Below are 18,281 nucleotides of genomic sequence, written 5' to 3'. Positions count from 1 at the left end.
ACCGGTTCTCCCGACGTGCTTTGCACAAAGGTGGCTAGCGGGTGACGGTTTCTCCAACTTTAGTTGAACCGAGTGTGGCTACGCCCGGTCCTTGCGAAGGTTAAAACAGCACCAACTTGACAAACTATCGTTGTGGTTTTGATGTGTAGGTAAGATTGGTTCTTGCTTAAGCCCGTAGCAGCCACGTAAAACTTGCAACAACAAAGTAGAGGACGTGTAACTTGTTTTTGCAGGGCATGTTGTGATGTGATATGGTCAAGACATGATGCTAAATTTTGTTGTATGAGATGATCATGTTTTGTAACCGAGTTATCGGCAACTGGCAGGAGCCATATGGTTGTCGCTTTATTGTATGCAATGCAATCGCGCTGTAATGCTTTACTTTATCACTAAGGGGTAGCGATAGTCGTGGAAGCATAAGATTGGCGAGACGACAACGATGCTACGATGGAGATCAAGGTGTCGCGCCGGTGACGATGGTGATCACGACGGTGCTTCGGAGATGGAGATCACAAGCACAAGAGGATGATGGCCATATCATATCACTTATATTGATTGCATGTGGTGTTTATCTTTTATGCATCTTATCTTGCTTTGATTGACGATAGCATTATAAGATGATCTCTCACTAATTATCAAGAAGTGTTCTCCCTGAGTATGCACCGTTGCGAAAGTTCTTCGTGCTGAGACACCACGTGATGATCGGGTGTGATAGGCTCTACGTTCAAATACAACGGGTGCAAAACAGTTGCACACACGGAATACTCAAGTTATACTTGACGAGCCAAGCATATACAGATATGGCCTCGGAACACGGAGACCGAAAGGTCGAGCGTGAATCATATAGTAGATATGATCAACATAGTGATGTTCACCAGTGAAACTACTCCATCTCACGTGATGATCGGACATGGTTTAGTTGACTTGGATCACGTAATCACTTAGAGGATTAGAGGGATGTCTATCTAAGTGGGAGTTCTTTAAAGTAATATGATTAAATTGAACTTAAATTTATCATGAACTTAGTCCTGGTAGTATTTTACAAATTATGTTGTAGATCAATAGCTCGCGTTGTTGCTTCCCTGTGTTTATTTTGATATGTTCCTAGAGAAAATTGTGTTGAAAGATGTTAGTAGCAATGATGCGGATTGGATCCGTGATCTGAGGTTTATCCTCATTGCTGCATAGAAGAATTATGTCCTTGATGCACCGCTAGGTGACAGACCTATTGCAGGAGCAGATGCAGAGGTTATGAATGTTTGGCTAGCTCAATATGATGACTACTTGATAGTTTAGTGCACCATACTTAAATGGCTTAGAATCGGGGCTTCAAAGACGTTTTGAACGGCATGGACCATATGAGATGTTCCAGGAGTTGAAGTTAATATTTCAAGCAAATACCCGAGTTGAGAGATATGAAGTCTCCAACAAGTTCTATAGCTAAAAGATGGAGGAGAATCGCTCAACCAGTGAGCATGTGCTCAGATTGTCTGGGTACTACAATCGCTTGAATCAAGTGGGATCAATCTTCCAGATAAGATAGTGATTGACAGAATTCTCTAGTCACCATCACCAAGTTAGTAGAACTTCGTGATGAACTATAATATGCAAGGGATAACGGAAACAACTCCCAAGCTCTTCGTGATGTTGAAATCAACGAAGGTAGAAATCAAGAAAAACATCAAGTGTTGATGGTTGACAAGACCACTAGTTTCAAGAAAAGGGCAAAGGGAAGAAGGGGAACTTCAAGAAGAACGGCAAGCAAGTTGCTGCTCAAGTGAAGAAGCCCAAGTCTGATCCTAAGCCTGAGACTAAGTGCTTCTACTGCAAAGGGACTGGTCACTGGAAGCAGAACTGCCCCAAGTGATTAGCGGATAAGAAGGATGGCAAAGTGAACATAAGTATATTTTATATACATGTTATTGATGTGTAGTTCACTAGTGTTTATAGCAACCCCTCAGTAATAGATACTAGTTTAGTTGCTAAGATTAGTAACTCGAAACGGGAGTTGCAGAATAAACAGAGACTAGTTAAGGGTGAAGTGACGATGTGTGTTGGAAGTGGTTCCAAGATTGATATGATCATCATCGCACACTCCCTATACTTTTGGGATTAGTGTTGAACCTAAATAAGTGTTATTTGGTGTTTGCGTTGAGCATGAATATGATTTGATCATGTTTATTGTAATACGGTTATTCATTTAAGTAAGAGAATAAATTGTTGTTCTGTTTACATGAATAAAACCTTATGTGGTTACACACCCAATGAAAATAGTTCGTTGGATCTCGATCGTAGTAATACACATAATCATAATATTGAAACCAAAAGATGCAAAGTTAACAATGATAGTGCAACCTATTTGTGGCACTACTGTTTATGTCATATTGGTGTAAAGCGCATGAAGAAACTCCATGCTGATGGGCTTTTGGAATCACTTGATTATGAATCAGTTGATGCTTGCGAACCATGCCTCATGGGCAAGATGAAAAAAACTCCGTTCTTCGGAACAATGGAGCGAGCAACAAATTTGTTGGAAATCATACATACTGATGTATGTGGTCCGATGAATATTGAGGCTCGCGACAGGTATCATTATTTTCTGATCTTTACAGATGATTTGAGCAGATATGAGTATATCTACTTGATGAAACATAAGTCTGAAACATTTGAAAAGTTCAAAGAATTTCAGAGTGAAGTGGAAAATCATCGTAACAAGAAAATAAAGTTTCTACGATCTGATCGTGGAGAAGAGTATTTGAGTTATGAGTTTGGTCTTCAGTTAAAACAATGTGAAATAGTTTCACTACTCACGCCACCTGGAACACCACAGCATAATGGTGTGTCCGAACGTCATAACCGTACTTTATTAGATATGTTGCGACCTATGATGTCTATTACCGATCTACCACTATCATTTTGGGGTTATGCATTAAAAACAGTTGCATACACGTTTAAAAGGGCACCATCAAAATCTGTTGAGACGACACCTTATGAACTATGGTTTGGCAAGAAACCAAAGTTGTCGTTTCTGAAAGTTTGGGGCTGCGATGCTTATGTGAAAAAGCTTCAACCTGATAAGCTCGAACCCAAATCGGAGAAATGTGTCTTCATAGGATATCCAAAGGATACTATTGGATATACCTTCTATCACAGATCCGAAGGCAAGACTTTTGTTGCTAAGTTCGGAAACTTTCTGCAGAAGGAGTTTCTCTCGAAAGAAGTGAGTGGGAGGAAAGTAGAACTTGACGTGGTAACTGTACCTGCTCCCTTATTGGAGAGTAGTGCATCACAGAAACCCATTTCTATGACACCTACACCAATTAGTGAGGAAGCTAATGATAATGATCATGAAACTTCAGAACAAGATACTACTGAACCTCGTAGATCAACCAGAGTAAGATCTGCGCCAGAGTGGTACGGTAATCCTGTTCTGGAAGTCATGCTACTAGATCATGATGAACCTACAAACTATGAAGAAGCGATGGTGAGCCCAGATTCTGCAAAATGGCTTGAAGCCACGAAATCTGAGATGGGATCCATGAGAACAAAGTATGGACTTTGGTTGACTTGCCCAATGATCGGCAAGCGGTTGAGAATAAATGGATCTTCAAGAAGAAGACTGACGCTGACGGTAATATTACTGTCTACAAAGCTCGACTTGTCGCAAAAGGTTTTCGGCAAGTTCAAGGGATTGACTACTATGAGACCTTCTCACCCGTAGCGATGCTTAAGTCTGTCCGAATCATGTTAGCAATTGCCGCATTTTATGATTATGAAATTTGGCAGATGGATGTCAAAACTGCATTCCTGAATGGATTTCTAGAAGAAGAGTTGTATATGATGCAACTAGAAGGTTTTGTCGATCCAAAAGGAGATAACAAAGTGTGCAAGCTCCAGCAATCCATTTATGGACTGGTGCAAGCCTCTCGGAGTTGGAATAAACGCTTTGATAGTATGATCAAAGCATATAGTTTTATACAGACTTGCGGTGAAGCCTGTATTTACAAGAAAGTGAGTGGGAGCACTACACCATTTCTGATAAGTATATGTGAATGACATATTGTTGATCGGAAATAATGTAGAATTATTCTGCAAAGCATAAAGGAGTGTTTGAAAGGAGTTTTTCAAAGAAAGACCTCGGTGAAGCTGCTTACATATTGAGCATCAAGATCTATAGAGATAGATCAAGATGATTGATAAGTTTTTTCAATGAGTACATACCTTGACAAGATTTTGAAGTAGTTCAAAATGGAATAGTCAGAGAAAGGGTTCTTACCTGTGTTACAAGGTATGAAATTGAGTAAGACTCAAAGCCCGACCACGGCAGAAGATAGAAAGAGAATGGAAGTCATTCCCTATGCCTCAGCTATAGGTTCTATAAAGTATGCCATGCTGTGTACCAGATCTATTGTATACCCAAAACTAATTTTGGCAAGGGAGTACAATAGTGATCTAGGAGTAGATCACTGGACAGCGGTCAAAATTATCCTTAGTGGAATAAGGATATGTTTCTCGATTATGGAGGTGACAAAAGGTTCGTCGTAAAGAGTTACATCGATGCAAGTTTTGACACTGATCTAGATAACTTTAAGTCTCAATCTGGATACATATTTAAAGTGGGAGCAATTAGCTAGAGTAGCTCCGTGCAGAGCATTGTTGACATAGATATTTGCAAAATCCATACGGATCTGAATATGGCAGACCCGTTGACTAAGATTCTCTCATAAGCAAAACATGATCACACCTTAGTACTCTTTGGGTGTTAATCACATAGCGATGTGAACTAGATTACTGAATCTAGTAAACCCTTTGGGTGTTGGTCACATGGCAATGTGAACTATGGGTGTTAATCACATGATGATGTGAACTATCGATGTTAATCACATGGTGATGTGAACTAGATTATTGACTCTAGTGCAAGTGGGAGACTGAAGGAAATATGCCCTAGAGGCAATAATAAAGTTATTATTTATTTCCTTATATCATGATAAATGTTTATTATTCATGCTATAATTGTATTAACTGGAAACATAATACATGTGTGAATACATAGACAAACAGAGTGTCACTAGTATGCCTCTACTTGACTAGCTCGTTCATCGAAGATGGTTATGTTTCCTAACCATAAACAAAAGAGTTGTTATTTGATTAATGGGATCACATCATTAGGAGAATGATGTGATTGACATGACCCATTCCATTAGCTTAGCACCCGATCGTTTAGTATGTTGCTATTGCTTTCTTCATGACTTATACATGTTCCTATGACTATGACATTATGCAACTCCCATTTATCGGAGGAACACTTTGTGTGCTACCAAATGTCACAACGTAACTGGGTGATTATAAAGGTGCTCTACAAGTGTCTCCGAAGGTACTTGTTGGTTTGGTGTATTTCGAGATTAGGATTTGTCACTCTGAATGTCGGAGAGGTATCTCTGGGCCCTCTCGGTAATATACATCACTTAAGCCTTGCGAGCATTGCAACTAATGAGTTAGTTGCGGGATGATGTATTACGGAACGAGTAAAGAGACTTGCCGGTAACGAGATTGAACTAGGTATTGGATACCGACGATCGAATCTCGGGCAAGTAACATACCGATGACAAAGGGAACAACGTATGTTGTTATGCGGTCTGACCGATAAAAGATCTTCATAGAATATGTAGGAGCCAATATGAGCATCCAGGTTCCGCTATTGGTTATTGACCGGAGACGTGTCTCGGTCATGTCTACATTGTTCTCGAACCCGTAGGGTCCGCACGCTTAAGGTTACGATGACAGTTATATTATGAGTTTATGCATTTTGATGTACCGAAGTTTGTTCGGAGTCCCGGATGTGATCACGGACATGACGAGGAGTCTCGAAATGGTCGAGACATAAAGATTGATATATTGGAAGCCTATATTTGGATATCGGAAGCATTCCAGGTGAAATCGGGATTTTACCGGATTACCGGGAGGTTACCGGAACCCCTCGAGAAGTATATGGGCCTTAGTGGGCCTTAGTGGGAGATAGGAGAGGTGGCCAGGGATGGGCCGCGCGCCCCTCCCCCCTTAGTCCGAATAGGACAAGGAGAGAGGGGTCCGGCGCCCCCCTTCCTTCTCTCTCTCTTTTCCCCCTTCACGAATCCTATTCCAACTAGGAAAGGGGGGGAGTAGGAGTCCTCCTGGCGCGCCCTGTGATGGCTGGCCGGCCCCCCTCCTTTGAGCCTTTATATACGGAGACAAGGGGCACCCCTAGAGACACAAGTTGATCCACGTGATCATATTCTTAGCCGTGTGCGGTGCCCCCTTCCACCATAGTCCTCGATAATATTGTAGCGGTGCTTAGGCGAAGCCCTGCAACGGTAGTACATCAAGATCGTCACCACGCCGTTGTGCTGACGGAACTCTTCCCCGACACTTTGCTGGATCGGAGTCCGGGGATCGTCATCGAGCTGAATGTGTGCTAGAACTCGGAGGTGCCGTAGTTTCGGTGCTTGATCGGTCGAGCCGTGAAGACGTACGACTACATCAACCAAGTTAACGCTTCCGTTGTCGATCTACAAGGGTACGTAGATCACACTCTCCCCTCTCGTTGCTATACGTCACCATGATCTTGCGTGTGCGTAGGATTTTTTTTGAAATTACTATGAAACCCAACAGTACAAAGTGCATAACTTGTTATACACTTAGTACTTAGAAAATACATATCCCGTTGTTGATATATCTTCGCCGTTGCAGGCCGAGCTAAGTAAGAGGGATGCTCAAACCGCTGATCATCAAAAGAACGTATAGTCTCAACAAGCAGAGGCTTCCAAAGCCAAAGAGGAGCTGACCAATGCCCTGGCAGCTATGGAGAAGTTGAAAGAGACCTTCAACAAGGAGCATGCTGACTGGGAAACAGAAAAGGCCGGTTTAACCAGGAAAGCCGAGGACGCAGAAGCAGCCTTGAAACCAGTGGTAGACGAACTGACCGGCTTGAAGCGGCAGCTTGATGCCATGACGTCCATTGTGTTTGGTAAGTACCTTCGCATGCCGTTTGTCTAGTTCATAAGATCTTATCATTGACTGGTTTACTGATACTTAACCATGACAGGAACCCGCATTGCTCATCTGGGCTCTGACATGCGGATGAAGCTTAAAGCGGTGTACACCTTAATGGAACAGCGATATTCTGGATCCCAGCGTGCGATTTGCACTGCATCATATAACAAGCCGGCGCCATCGTTGATAAAGGAAACACTTGAGAAGCTGGCCATGGTACCTACCCGGATCACCAAACTGAAGAGATCAACCGCAAGATCAGGGGCGCTAACCGCACTAATCCGGGCCAAGGCATGGATTCCGGATCTTGAACCAGCAGATATCATCAAAGGATATCCTGGCGTGAAAGAGGACGGCTTAGACTTCAATAATGACGATCTGCGAAGGCTGACAAAGGAGATGCGACCAATAGCAAGCAAACTGGCGGAGGACACCTATTTATCTCATTTCCAACCGGTTTATGATGCGGATGGAAAGAGATAGCCTGTTGTGATCCATGACGTTGAAGAGTTTGTGCCTCCAATCTGTAAGCATACTTACGCTCGTGACATTGACCCCTCCAGCCTTATCCATGAAGAGGTCGTGTTTCAAGCTTTAACCGGAATCGATTGGTCAACTGTTGATTTCTAGCATCTAGGGAGGGATGAAGAGGAGGTGACTGTACAACATGACCCTCAATCCTCAAGCCATCCCGATCAACCATCCTAAACCGGCGACCGGTTGATCAGCTACAGTCTGCCACTGCTTGAAACAATTATTCAATTTGGGCCGTTTTGAAGCTCCTTGTAATAGGATAGCAGAAACACCTTTATCTGCCATGCCATCGAGCATGCTTGTGTTGCTTGATATTTTGAAAACTTGGTCCACTTTTGGGATCTATATATTTATGCATAGTCCATTATACTTTGTGTTCCTGCATATAAGAACTTGAAAGTGTCCTAGTGGTTTACCACTAGACGGGTCATGATGCCCAAAAGATATACATAACTTGGATGGATAACCAAGATTTATATTAACCAGATAAAATAAATAATATTTGTGACATACCTCGTTGGCTGACCTACTGCTTGTATGGTAAAGGTGAAAAAACGGGGTGTTGATAACTCCTTGTCCTCTTGCTGGTTCATATAGAAACCACACTGGGCTAGAAAATCCATTTGATTTGTTCGTATAATGCTAGTGACATCTAGTCAAAACCAGACCGGAGTAGTACGCTACCGGTTTAAAAATTGATCATGTACTGACAACTAAGCGCTGAAAGTCATGCCAGGTTGTAACGAACACCGGTTTATCAGAAAATACTCATAAATCCTTTATCATAAAAAACAGCAAATACAAGAAATATGTAAGGATTTTCATGGGCTGCCAGACCGCTGAGTTAAACCATTTTGCGAAGCCTTTTAAGGTGGACCTCAATCTTTAACCAATCACCATTTTAACTTTGACAAGTTCAGGGTCCATGGGATTGACTTGTCAAACGTTCGATGGGTCATACCAGGTTTACCTGGACGGAGTGGCTTACTTAAAGAGGCAGGATAACCCGGGGTTTTTGGTGAATACACCTGGCTTCCAAGCCTGACTTGATAGCCTATTACAAGGGTTCAAGCTCACTGTTCTTTGAGAAGCAAGGAGCCCCCAGGTAGTATGTGAGCTATGCTCAGTGGTTACCTATGTTTGTACTGTGCTTAATGCAACAGACTCTCTTTGGCTCCACATAATTTCCTTTTGGCTTAAAGCCTATCAAGAGGTGTAGCTATGGTGTGAAGACAACCAAACCCCCTAGTGATATCCCTTTTTGGTTTTAAACCGATCAAGAGGTGTACCTTTGGTTCGGATACGACCAAGCCCCCTAGTGATTTTCTTTATATCCATGTGGCCGTAGAGGTCGGTTTAACAAAACTCCGCTTTGTCAGTAGAAGCTCTTGTAGGCTCACACATGATGTAAAAAGAACACAGACCCCGCTTTATTCGAGGCTCCGATTTATAATATATACATTGTCATAAATATGTACATAAGAAGAGCCCATGGCTCAAGTATAGTAAGGTCGAAGAAGAGCTAGTCTCCTCCTCCGATTTACGTGAGTCCTTGTGCTCTCGAACATCAATGGGGTAGTATGACCCGTTGTGCAGATTCTTGCTGACCACAAAAGGTCCTTCCCAAGGTGGGGATAACTTGTGCATATCAGTATGATCCTGGATGAGCCAGAGCACCAGATCGCCCTCTTGAAAAGTTCTGGTCCTAACCCGGCGGCTGTGATAACGTCGGAGATCTTGTTGATAAATCGCCGAACGTGCTGCTGCGAGATCATGCTCTTCATCTAACAGGTCCAGTGAATCCTGACGTGCCTTCTCATTATCAGCTTCAACATAAGCTGCCACACGGGGCAAGTCGTGACGGATGTCACTAGGAAGAACCGTCTCTGCTCCATAAACCATAAAGAAAGGCGTGTAACCCGTAGATCTGTTAGGTGTGGTGTTGATGCTCCATAACACAGAAGGTAACTCCTCCACCCAACAACCCGACGTCCGCTTTAAAGGAACCATAAGCCGGGGTTTAATACCTCTCAAAATTTCTTGATTTTCCCTCTAAGCTTGACCATTAGACTGGGGGTGAGCCACTGATGCTACATCAAGCCGGATGTGCTCATGTTGGCAAAATTCCTCCATCTCACCCTTTGACAGATTAGTACCATTGTCAGTTATAATAGTGTGTGGGAAACCAAACCGGAATATCACCTTTTTGATGAACTGAACTGCCGTGGCTGCATCACACTTACTGACTGGCTCTGCTTCCACCCACTTGGTGAACCTGTCAACTGCCACTAATAGGTGGGTCTTTTTGTCCTTGGATATTTTAAAGGGTCCAACCATATCGAGCCCCCAAGTCGCAAACGACCAAGTTATTGGAATCATCCTCAACTCCTGAGCTGGGACATGAGTGCGGCGTGCAAATTTTTGACAACCATCGCACCTTTTGACTAAATCTTCAGCATCAGCATGAGCTGTTAACCAATAGAAACCGTGACGAAAAGCTTTAGCCACCAAAGATTTGGAACCGAGGCGGTGACCGCAATCTCCTTCATGGATTTCTCGCAAAATTTCACAACCCTCTTGAGGAGATACACAACGCTGAATTGCCCCTGTGACGCTGTAACGATGTAACTCCCCATTGATTATGGTCATTGACTTGGAACGCCAGATTATCTGCCGGGCCGAGGTTTCATCCTCCGGGAACTCGCCCCGGTTCATGTAAGCCAGGTACGGGATTGTCCAATCCGGTATAACATGCAAAGCTGCCACGAATTGAGCCTCCGGGTCAGGAATAGCCAACTCCTCCTCTGTTGGTATCTTGACCGACGGATTATGCAGTACGTCGAGGAAGACATTTGGTGGGACCGGTTTACGCTGAGAGCCAAGGCGGCTTAAAGCGTCCGCCACTTCATTCTTTCGCCGGTCTATATGGTCAACTTGATAACCCTTGAAATGACCAGCCACTATGTCCACCTCTCGTCGATACCCAACCATGAGTGGGTAATCCCAAGTGCCAGATACATGTTGATCCACCAGGTCCGAGTCACCGAAGCACTTAACCCGGCTTAAGTTCATCTCCTTGGCCATCCGAAGACCGTGGAGTAGGGCCTCGTACTCAGCTACATTATTAGTACAAGGGAACATTAAGTAGAGAACATAACAAAACTTGTCACCTCACCGGGAAGTTAATATAACTCCATCCCCCGAGCCCTCCAATTGCCTGGACCCATCAAAGTGAATAGTCCAATACGTGTTATCTGGCTTTTCCTCTGGTGCCTGCAACTCTGTCCAATCATTGATGAAGTCCACAAGTGCTTGAGATTTGATTGCTGTGCGAGGTGTATACTTGAGCCCGTGAGGTCCAAGCTCAATAGCCCACTTGGCAATCCAGCCAGTTGCTTCTCTGTTTTGAATGATATCTCCCAGAGGGGCTGAACTGACCATTGTGATAGGATGACCCTGAAAATAATGTTTGAGCTTCCGGCTTGCCATAAACACCCCATATACTAGCTTCTGCCAATGTGGATACCTCTGCTTTGATTCGATAAGCACCTCATTGATATAATAAACCGGCCGTTGAACCGGATATTCCTTTCCAGCCTCCTTGCGCTCCACAACAATAGCCACACTAACAGCCCTGGCATTAGCAGCCACATATAGCAGTAAAGGCTCTTTATCGACCGGAGGTGCAAGCACAAGCGGTTCAGCTAACTGCCTCTTCAGATCCTCAAACGCTTTATCAGCCACATTGCTCTAGACAAAGTCATCCGTTTTCTTTAACATCTGGTATAAAGGGATAGCTTTGTCCCCGAGACGACTGATAAACCGGCTCAAAGCCGCAATCCGGCCGGCTAAACGTTGAACGTCATTGATACACACCGGTTTAGCCAAAGACGTGATTGCTGAATTTTTTTCCGGATTAGCCTCAATGCCCCTGTTTGACATCAAAAAGCCCAAGAGTTTGCCTGCCGGGACACCAAAGACACATTTGTCCGGATTGAGCATCATCTTGTAAGCCCGGAGGTTGTCAAAGGTTTCTCTCAGGTCATCTATCAATGTTTCCTCTTTCCTGGAATTTATCATGATATCATCCACATATGCATGAACATTGCGCCCAATCTTCTTATGAAGACAATTCTGAACACAGCATTGATAAGTCGCCTGTGCACTCTTGAGCCCAAAGGGCATGGAGACATAGCAGAAGGGTCCAAAGGGAGTTATAAAAGTTGTCTTCTCCTGGTCCTTAACTGCCATTTTGATCTGATGATTACCAGAATAAGCATCCAAAAAACACAAACGGTCACAACCCGCCGTAGCATCAATAATATGATCAATACGAGGGTGGGCAAAGGGATCTACTGGGCAAGCCTTGTTCAAGTCTGTGTAGTCCACACACATACGCCAAGTGCCGTTTTTCTTTAGAACCAGCACCGGATTAGCCAACCACTCCGGGTGAAAGGCCTCCACGATAAACCCTGCGGTCAACAACCGAGCTACCTCTTCACCAATAGCCTTGCGCCTTTCTTCGTTAAAGCGGCGGAGAAACTGTCTGACCGGTTTAAACTTAGGATCAATATTAAGTGTGTGCTCAGCGAGTTTCCTCGGTACACCTAGCATGTTAGAAGGCTTCCATGCAAAGATGTCCCGGTTCTCATGGATGAACTCGATGAGCGCACTTTCCTATTTGGGATCCAGGTTAGCGCTAATGCTGAACTGCTTGGATGAATCGCCAGGAACAAAATCAACCATCTTAGTGTATGTGGCCAATTTAAACTTCAACACCGGATCGTGCTCCGTAGTTGGCTTTTTCAAAGAAGTCATATCTGCCGGATCAACCTTGTCTTTGTAAAACTCTAGCTCTTCCGTGGCACAAACCGACTCAGCATAAGCCGCATCACCTTCCTCGCATTACAAAGCAATCTTCCTGCTCCCATGTACTGTGATGGTCCCCTTATGACCTGGCATCTTAAGCTACAGATAAACATAACACAGCCTCGCCATGAACTTGGCATAAGCCGGTCGCCCAAACAGAGCGTGATACGGACTCTTGATTTTCACCACCTCAAAAGTCAATGTTTCTGAACTTGAATCATGATCATCTCCAAAGGCCACCTCTAGGGCTATCTTGCCCACCGGATATGCAGATTTATCGGGTACCACACCATGAAAAATAGTGTTCGACGGTTTAAGATTCTAATCTGTCAACCCCATACGGCGGAAGGTATCATAGTAGAGAATATTGATACTGCTTCCCCCATCCATGAGCACCTTGGTGAACTTATACCCCCCAACCCGGGGTGCCACCACTAAGGCCAGATGACCTGGATTATCATCCCGGGGTGGGTGATCCTCTCTACTCCATAAAATGGGTTGCTCAGACCAGCACAGATACTGGGGCACTGCCGGTTCAACAGAGTTCACATCCCTCTTGTGAAGCTTTTGATCATGCTTGCACAAGCTAGTGGTGAAAACATGATACAACCCACTATTCAACTGCTTCAGATTGCTCTGATAACCCGACTGCTGCTGCTGCTGATTCCCCTGATGGTTATAACCTCCCTGGTTGCCCTGGTTCCCCTGATTGTTATGGCCGGTTTGATTGCCTTGAAATCCTGAACCGGAGCTACCACCTCCATAACCCAGCCCATGAAAACCACCTCCTGAACCGCCGGGCGGGCCATTGTCGTATTGAAACATGTTGGAGCTCTTGAACTCTCGCATGATATAACAGTCCTTCCAAAGATGTGACGCTGGCTTCTCCTTTGATCCATGCTTTGGACAAGGTTGATTTAACAGGCGCTCCATATTGGGGCCCGAACCTCCGCCCCTTTGGGGTTGTTTGCCCTTACGATGCTGACCGTTATCCTGAGCATTAGTGTTAGCCACAAAGTCCAAACTATTGTCGGCCTTGCGCTTACCATTATTCCCATGACCTGTCGGGTTATGCTGCTGTCCCTTGGTGTTGTCGTTCTTTTTCCCTTTCCCCGGTTTGTCCTCCCCTGAGTCGGGGTCTTTGGTATTATCTGAATCAGCATATTAACCAAAGCGGCCATAAGCGTTGACATATCATTGCAGTGACATTTGAGCCTACCTAACTTCTATTTTAGTGGCAGAAACCGGCAATTGCCCTCCAATGTTAACACTGCGGTGTCCGCATTGATGCGATCCGACGAATGCAGAATAGCTGAGACACGCTTCACCCAATGGGTTGTAGACTCCCCATCCTCTTGGACACAAGCGACCAGGTCCACAATCGACATAGGCTGCTTACAAGTATCCTTAAAATTCTGGATAAACCGGTGTTTTAACTCGTCCCATGATCCGACGGAGTTAACCGGTAAGCTCTTTAACCAAGTACGAGCTGTCCCTTCCAACATCATGGTGAAGTATTTAGAACACACCGCTTCATCCACATCCAACATCTCCATTGCCATCTCATAACTTTCAACCCATGACTCTGGTTGCAAATCGGCGATGTAATTGGGCACCTCACGAGGGCCTTTAAAATCCTTGGGCAGTCGCACATTACGTAAAGCGAGGGTGAGACACGGCACCCCTAAGGAACTGAAGACCACACCTGGCTCCACTGAAGCGGTAGGGTGAACCGGAGTAGGTTGACAAGCTCCATGCAGAGCTGCTAACTCGGCCTCTCGACGTGCACGACCATGATCCACCACATCCTGCGCATTAGCACCTCCACCTGCCGGGTTGTGCCCTCGCGGCGAGTTATGGCGACGTGCACTGGTTGACACGGCTGGTTCATCCTCAACGTGCCTGCTGTAGCTCCGGCTCGGGCGGGGGTGGAATGAATCCTCTCTCGACTATGTGAATAAGCCTGCTGTTGGTTTAAAGCTGTTTGAAGGAGCTATCTGGCCCGTCGTGCCTCAATCACAACTGGTGACTCGCCGTCGGTTGGGAGGGCTGCCAATCGTGAAGCGGCGGCCACAATGTTGTCCAATGGGTTGGAGTAATGCCCCGGGGGCGTCGGAACATACGGCGGCACAATGTTGCTTTGACGAGGTGGGTCCATCGCGCGCGGCTGAACCGGCACTCCTGTTCCCGGCGCCTCCATCCGGTTTAACACTGGCTGGTTACTAGTTCCTGCTCCTGGCGTGTTGAAGAGATTTCCTGGCTCATAACCCGGCGGGAGATGCGACCGGTATCTTCTTCTCATGACTTCATCTGAGGCATTCTGATCTAGCCTAAGCCGGTAGGCCTGAGCTTCCAACTCGGCCCATTCCGTAGCCATCCTAGCATTCTCTGCTGCTAGGTCCACTTTAGCCTGAGTTATCTGATCTTTCACCTTTGCAATCTCCGCATTGTGCTGGTCCCGGGCTGCTGCGTCCACCTCCGCGGCCATCAATGTTGCCAAAGTGTCGAACAAATCTGACAGAACTTGAGCCGGAGGCGGCGCAGAGCCCCCTGCTCCCACCGGCGTTGCTGTCGCTGAACCGGAGAGCATTGCCGCGGCGGTTGATGAGTGGTGTGCTGATTGTGTACCGGCCATGAAGATAGCGACCCGGTTTGGCAGATCGAGGGGGTTCGGAATACTGTTGCCATCGGAACCTCCGCTAATCCAGCCATCCTGTAACTGATATAGCGATTCGGTCTCTCCAGTTGAAGACTCGTCGTTAGAGCAGACAATGGTTTCAACATCAGATGCCGGTCCATCCTCATATTCCACTCCATGGATGACACCTACGAAAACATGCCTTGCTGCGGGCTGAACCGGGGAAGGGCTTGCACGCTGAGCCATCTCGATGATGTTGGTGCAGGTGTCCGGCTCAGGGCCCGGTTCGCCAATCTATTCGATGAAGACACGAATCCCACCAAAGACGACCCGGTACCCGTATTCGATTGAACCCGCCTCAGGACCCCATCCTGCGTTGTCGATGTAGAGGTTGCCGCGATGACTCTTCGTCATCCGGCCCACAGCGTATCCCTTGAGTCCATCAAAGCTGCCCTTCAAGAACTCAAAACCATCGTGCGATAGCCCCACGGTGGGCGCCAACTGTCGTGGGTTTGTCACGGCAGATGTCCTCGTGAAAGGACTTAGTCGTGGAGCCATTGCTACGGGTTAGCTTGAAGGGGTTAAACCGGACAAGGGGACATGAGGGGTTTTATACTAGTTCGGCCCCTTCGATGAAGGTAAAAGCCTACGTCTAGTTGTGATTGGTATTGCTAGGGTTTCGATGACTAGGGAGCAAATCCGCTTTGCCTGGCTCTCGAGTTGTTGTCTGTTGTCCTCAAACCTCGGTCGGGTCGTCCCTTTACATACATAGGTTGACGCCCGCCGGTTTACAGAGTCCCGAGGCCAGATCATAGATGTGTCCGGCTCGGTCTCTATTCCTCTAACTTACGATACAAGTTACATGATAGAGTCGGTTTACATTTGCAGGCTTTAACCCGCCTTTGGGCCTTGGGCCTTCGTAAAGCGCCACCATCTTCACGTCTTCATGGGCTTCTATCTTCATGGAGCTAACCCGGCCACTCTGAGCCAGTTTACCTCCAGTAATCATATCCCCAACAAGTGTGTTGAATGCTATGAGAAGTTTGATGCTTGATAATTGTTTTGAGATATAAAGATGGTGATATTAAAGTTATGCTAGTTGAGTAGTTGTGAATTTAAGAAATACTTGTGTTAAGGTTTGCGATTCCCGTAGCATGCACGTACGGTGAACCGTTATGTGATGAAGTCGGAGCATGCTTTATTTTTTGATTGTCTTCCTTATGAGTGGCGGTCGGGGACGAGCGATGGTCTTTTCCTACCAATCTATCACCCTAGGAGCATGCGCGTAATACTTTGCTTTTATAACTTGTAGATTTTTGCAATAAGTATATGAGTTCTTTATGACTAATGTTGAGTCCATGGATTATACGCACTTTTCTCACCCTTCCACCTTTGCTAACCTCTCTAATACTGCACACCTTTCGCCGGTATCATACACCCACCATATACCTTCCTCAAAACAGCCACCATACCTACCTATTATGGCATTTCCATAGCCATTCCGAGATATATTGCCATGCAACTTTCCACCATTCCTTTTATTATGACACGCTCCATCATTGTCATATTGCTTAGCATGATCATGTAGTTGACATCATATTTGTGGCAAAGCCACCATTCATAATTATTTCATACATGTCACTCTTGATTCATTGCATATCCCGGTACACCGCCGGAGGCATTCATATAGAGTCATATTCTGTTCTAAGTATCGAGTTGTAATTGTTGAGTTGTAAGAAAAATAAAAGTGTGATGATCATCATTATTAGAGCATTGTCCCAGCAAGGAAAGGATGATGGAGACTATGATTCCCCCACAAGTCGAGATGAGACTCCGGACGAAAAAAGAAGAAGAAAAGAGGACATAAAAAGGAGAAAAGGCCCAAATAAAAAAATATGAGAGACAAAGAGAGAAGGGACAATGTCACTATCCTTTTACCACACTTGTGCTTCAAAGTACCACCATGATATTCATGATAGAGAGTCTCTCATTTCATCACTTTCATATACTAGTGTGAATTTTTCATTATAGAACTTGGCTTGTATATTCCAATGATGGGCTTCCTCAAAATGCCATAGGTCTTCATGAGCAAGCAAGTTGGATGCATACCCACTTAGTTTCTTTTGTTGAGCTTTCATATACTTATAGCTCTAGTGCATCCGTTGCATGGCAATCCCTACTCACTCACATTGATATCTATTAATGGGCATCTCCATAGCCTGTTGATACGCCTAGCTGATGTGAGACTATCTTCTCCCTTTTTGTCTTCTCCACAACCACCATTCTATTCCACTTATAGTGCTATATCCATGGCCCACGCTCATGTATTGCGTGAAGATTGAAAAAGTTTGAGAATGTCAAAAGTATGAAACAATTGCTTGGCTTGTCATCGGGGTTGTGCATGATTTAAATACTTTGTGCGGTGAAGATAGAGCATAGCCAGACTATATGATTTTGTATGGATAACTTTCTTTGGCCATGTTATTTTGAGGAGACATGATTGCTTTGTTAGTATACTTGAAGTATTATTATTTTTATGTCAATATTAAACTTTTATCTTGAATCTTTCAGATCTGAATATTCATACCACAATTAAGAAGAATTACATTAAAATTATGCCAAGTAGCACTCCGCATCAAAAATTCTATTTTTATCATTTACCTACTCGAGGACGAGCAGGAATTAAGCTTGGGGATGCTTGATACGTCTCCAACCTATCTATAATTTTTGATTGCTCCATGCTATATTATCTACTGTTTTGGACATTATTGGGCTTTATTATCCACTTTTATATTGTTTTTGGGACTAACCTACTAACTGGAGGCCCAGCCCAGAATTGCTGTTTTTTTTGCCTATTTTAGGGTTTCGAAGAAAAGGAATATCAAACGGAGTCCAAACGGAATGAAACCTTCGGGAACGTGATTTTCTCAACGAACAAGACCCAGGAGACTTGGACCCTACGTCAAGACACAAAAGAGGAGGCCACGAGGTAGGGGGCGCCTACCCCCCCTCCCTAGGCGCGCCCTCCACCCTCGTGGGCCCCATGTTGCTCCACCGATGTACTCCTTCCTCCTATATATACCTGCGTACCCCCAAACAATTAGATACGGAGCCAAAACCCTAATTCCACCGCCACAACTTTCTGTATCCACAAGATCCCATCTTGGGGCCTGTTCCGGGGCTCCGCCGGAGGGGGCATCGATCATGGAGG

The sequence above is a fragment of the Triticum dicoccoides genome, chromosome 6A (assembly GCF_002162155.2).
Source record: "Triticum dicoccoides isolate Atlit2015 ecotype Zavitan chromosome 6A, WEW_v2.0, whole genome shotgun sequence".
Taxonomy (NCBI): Eukaryota; Viridiplantae; Streptophyta; class Magnoliopsida; order Poales; family Poaceae; genus Triticum; species Triticum dicoccoides.
The sequence above is the reverse complement of the archived record's forward strand: the minus strand, read 5'-3'. Positions refer to the sequence as shown.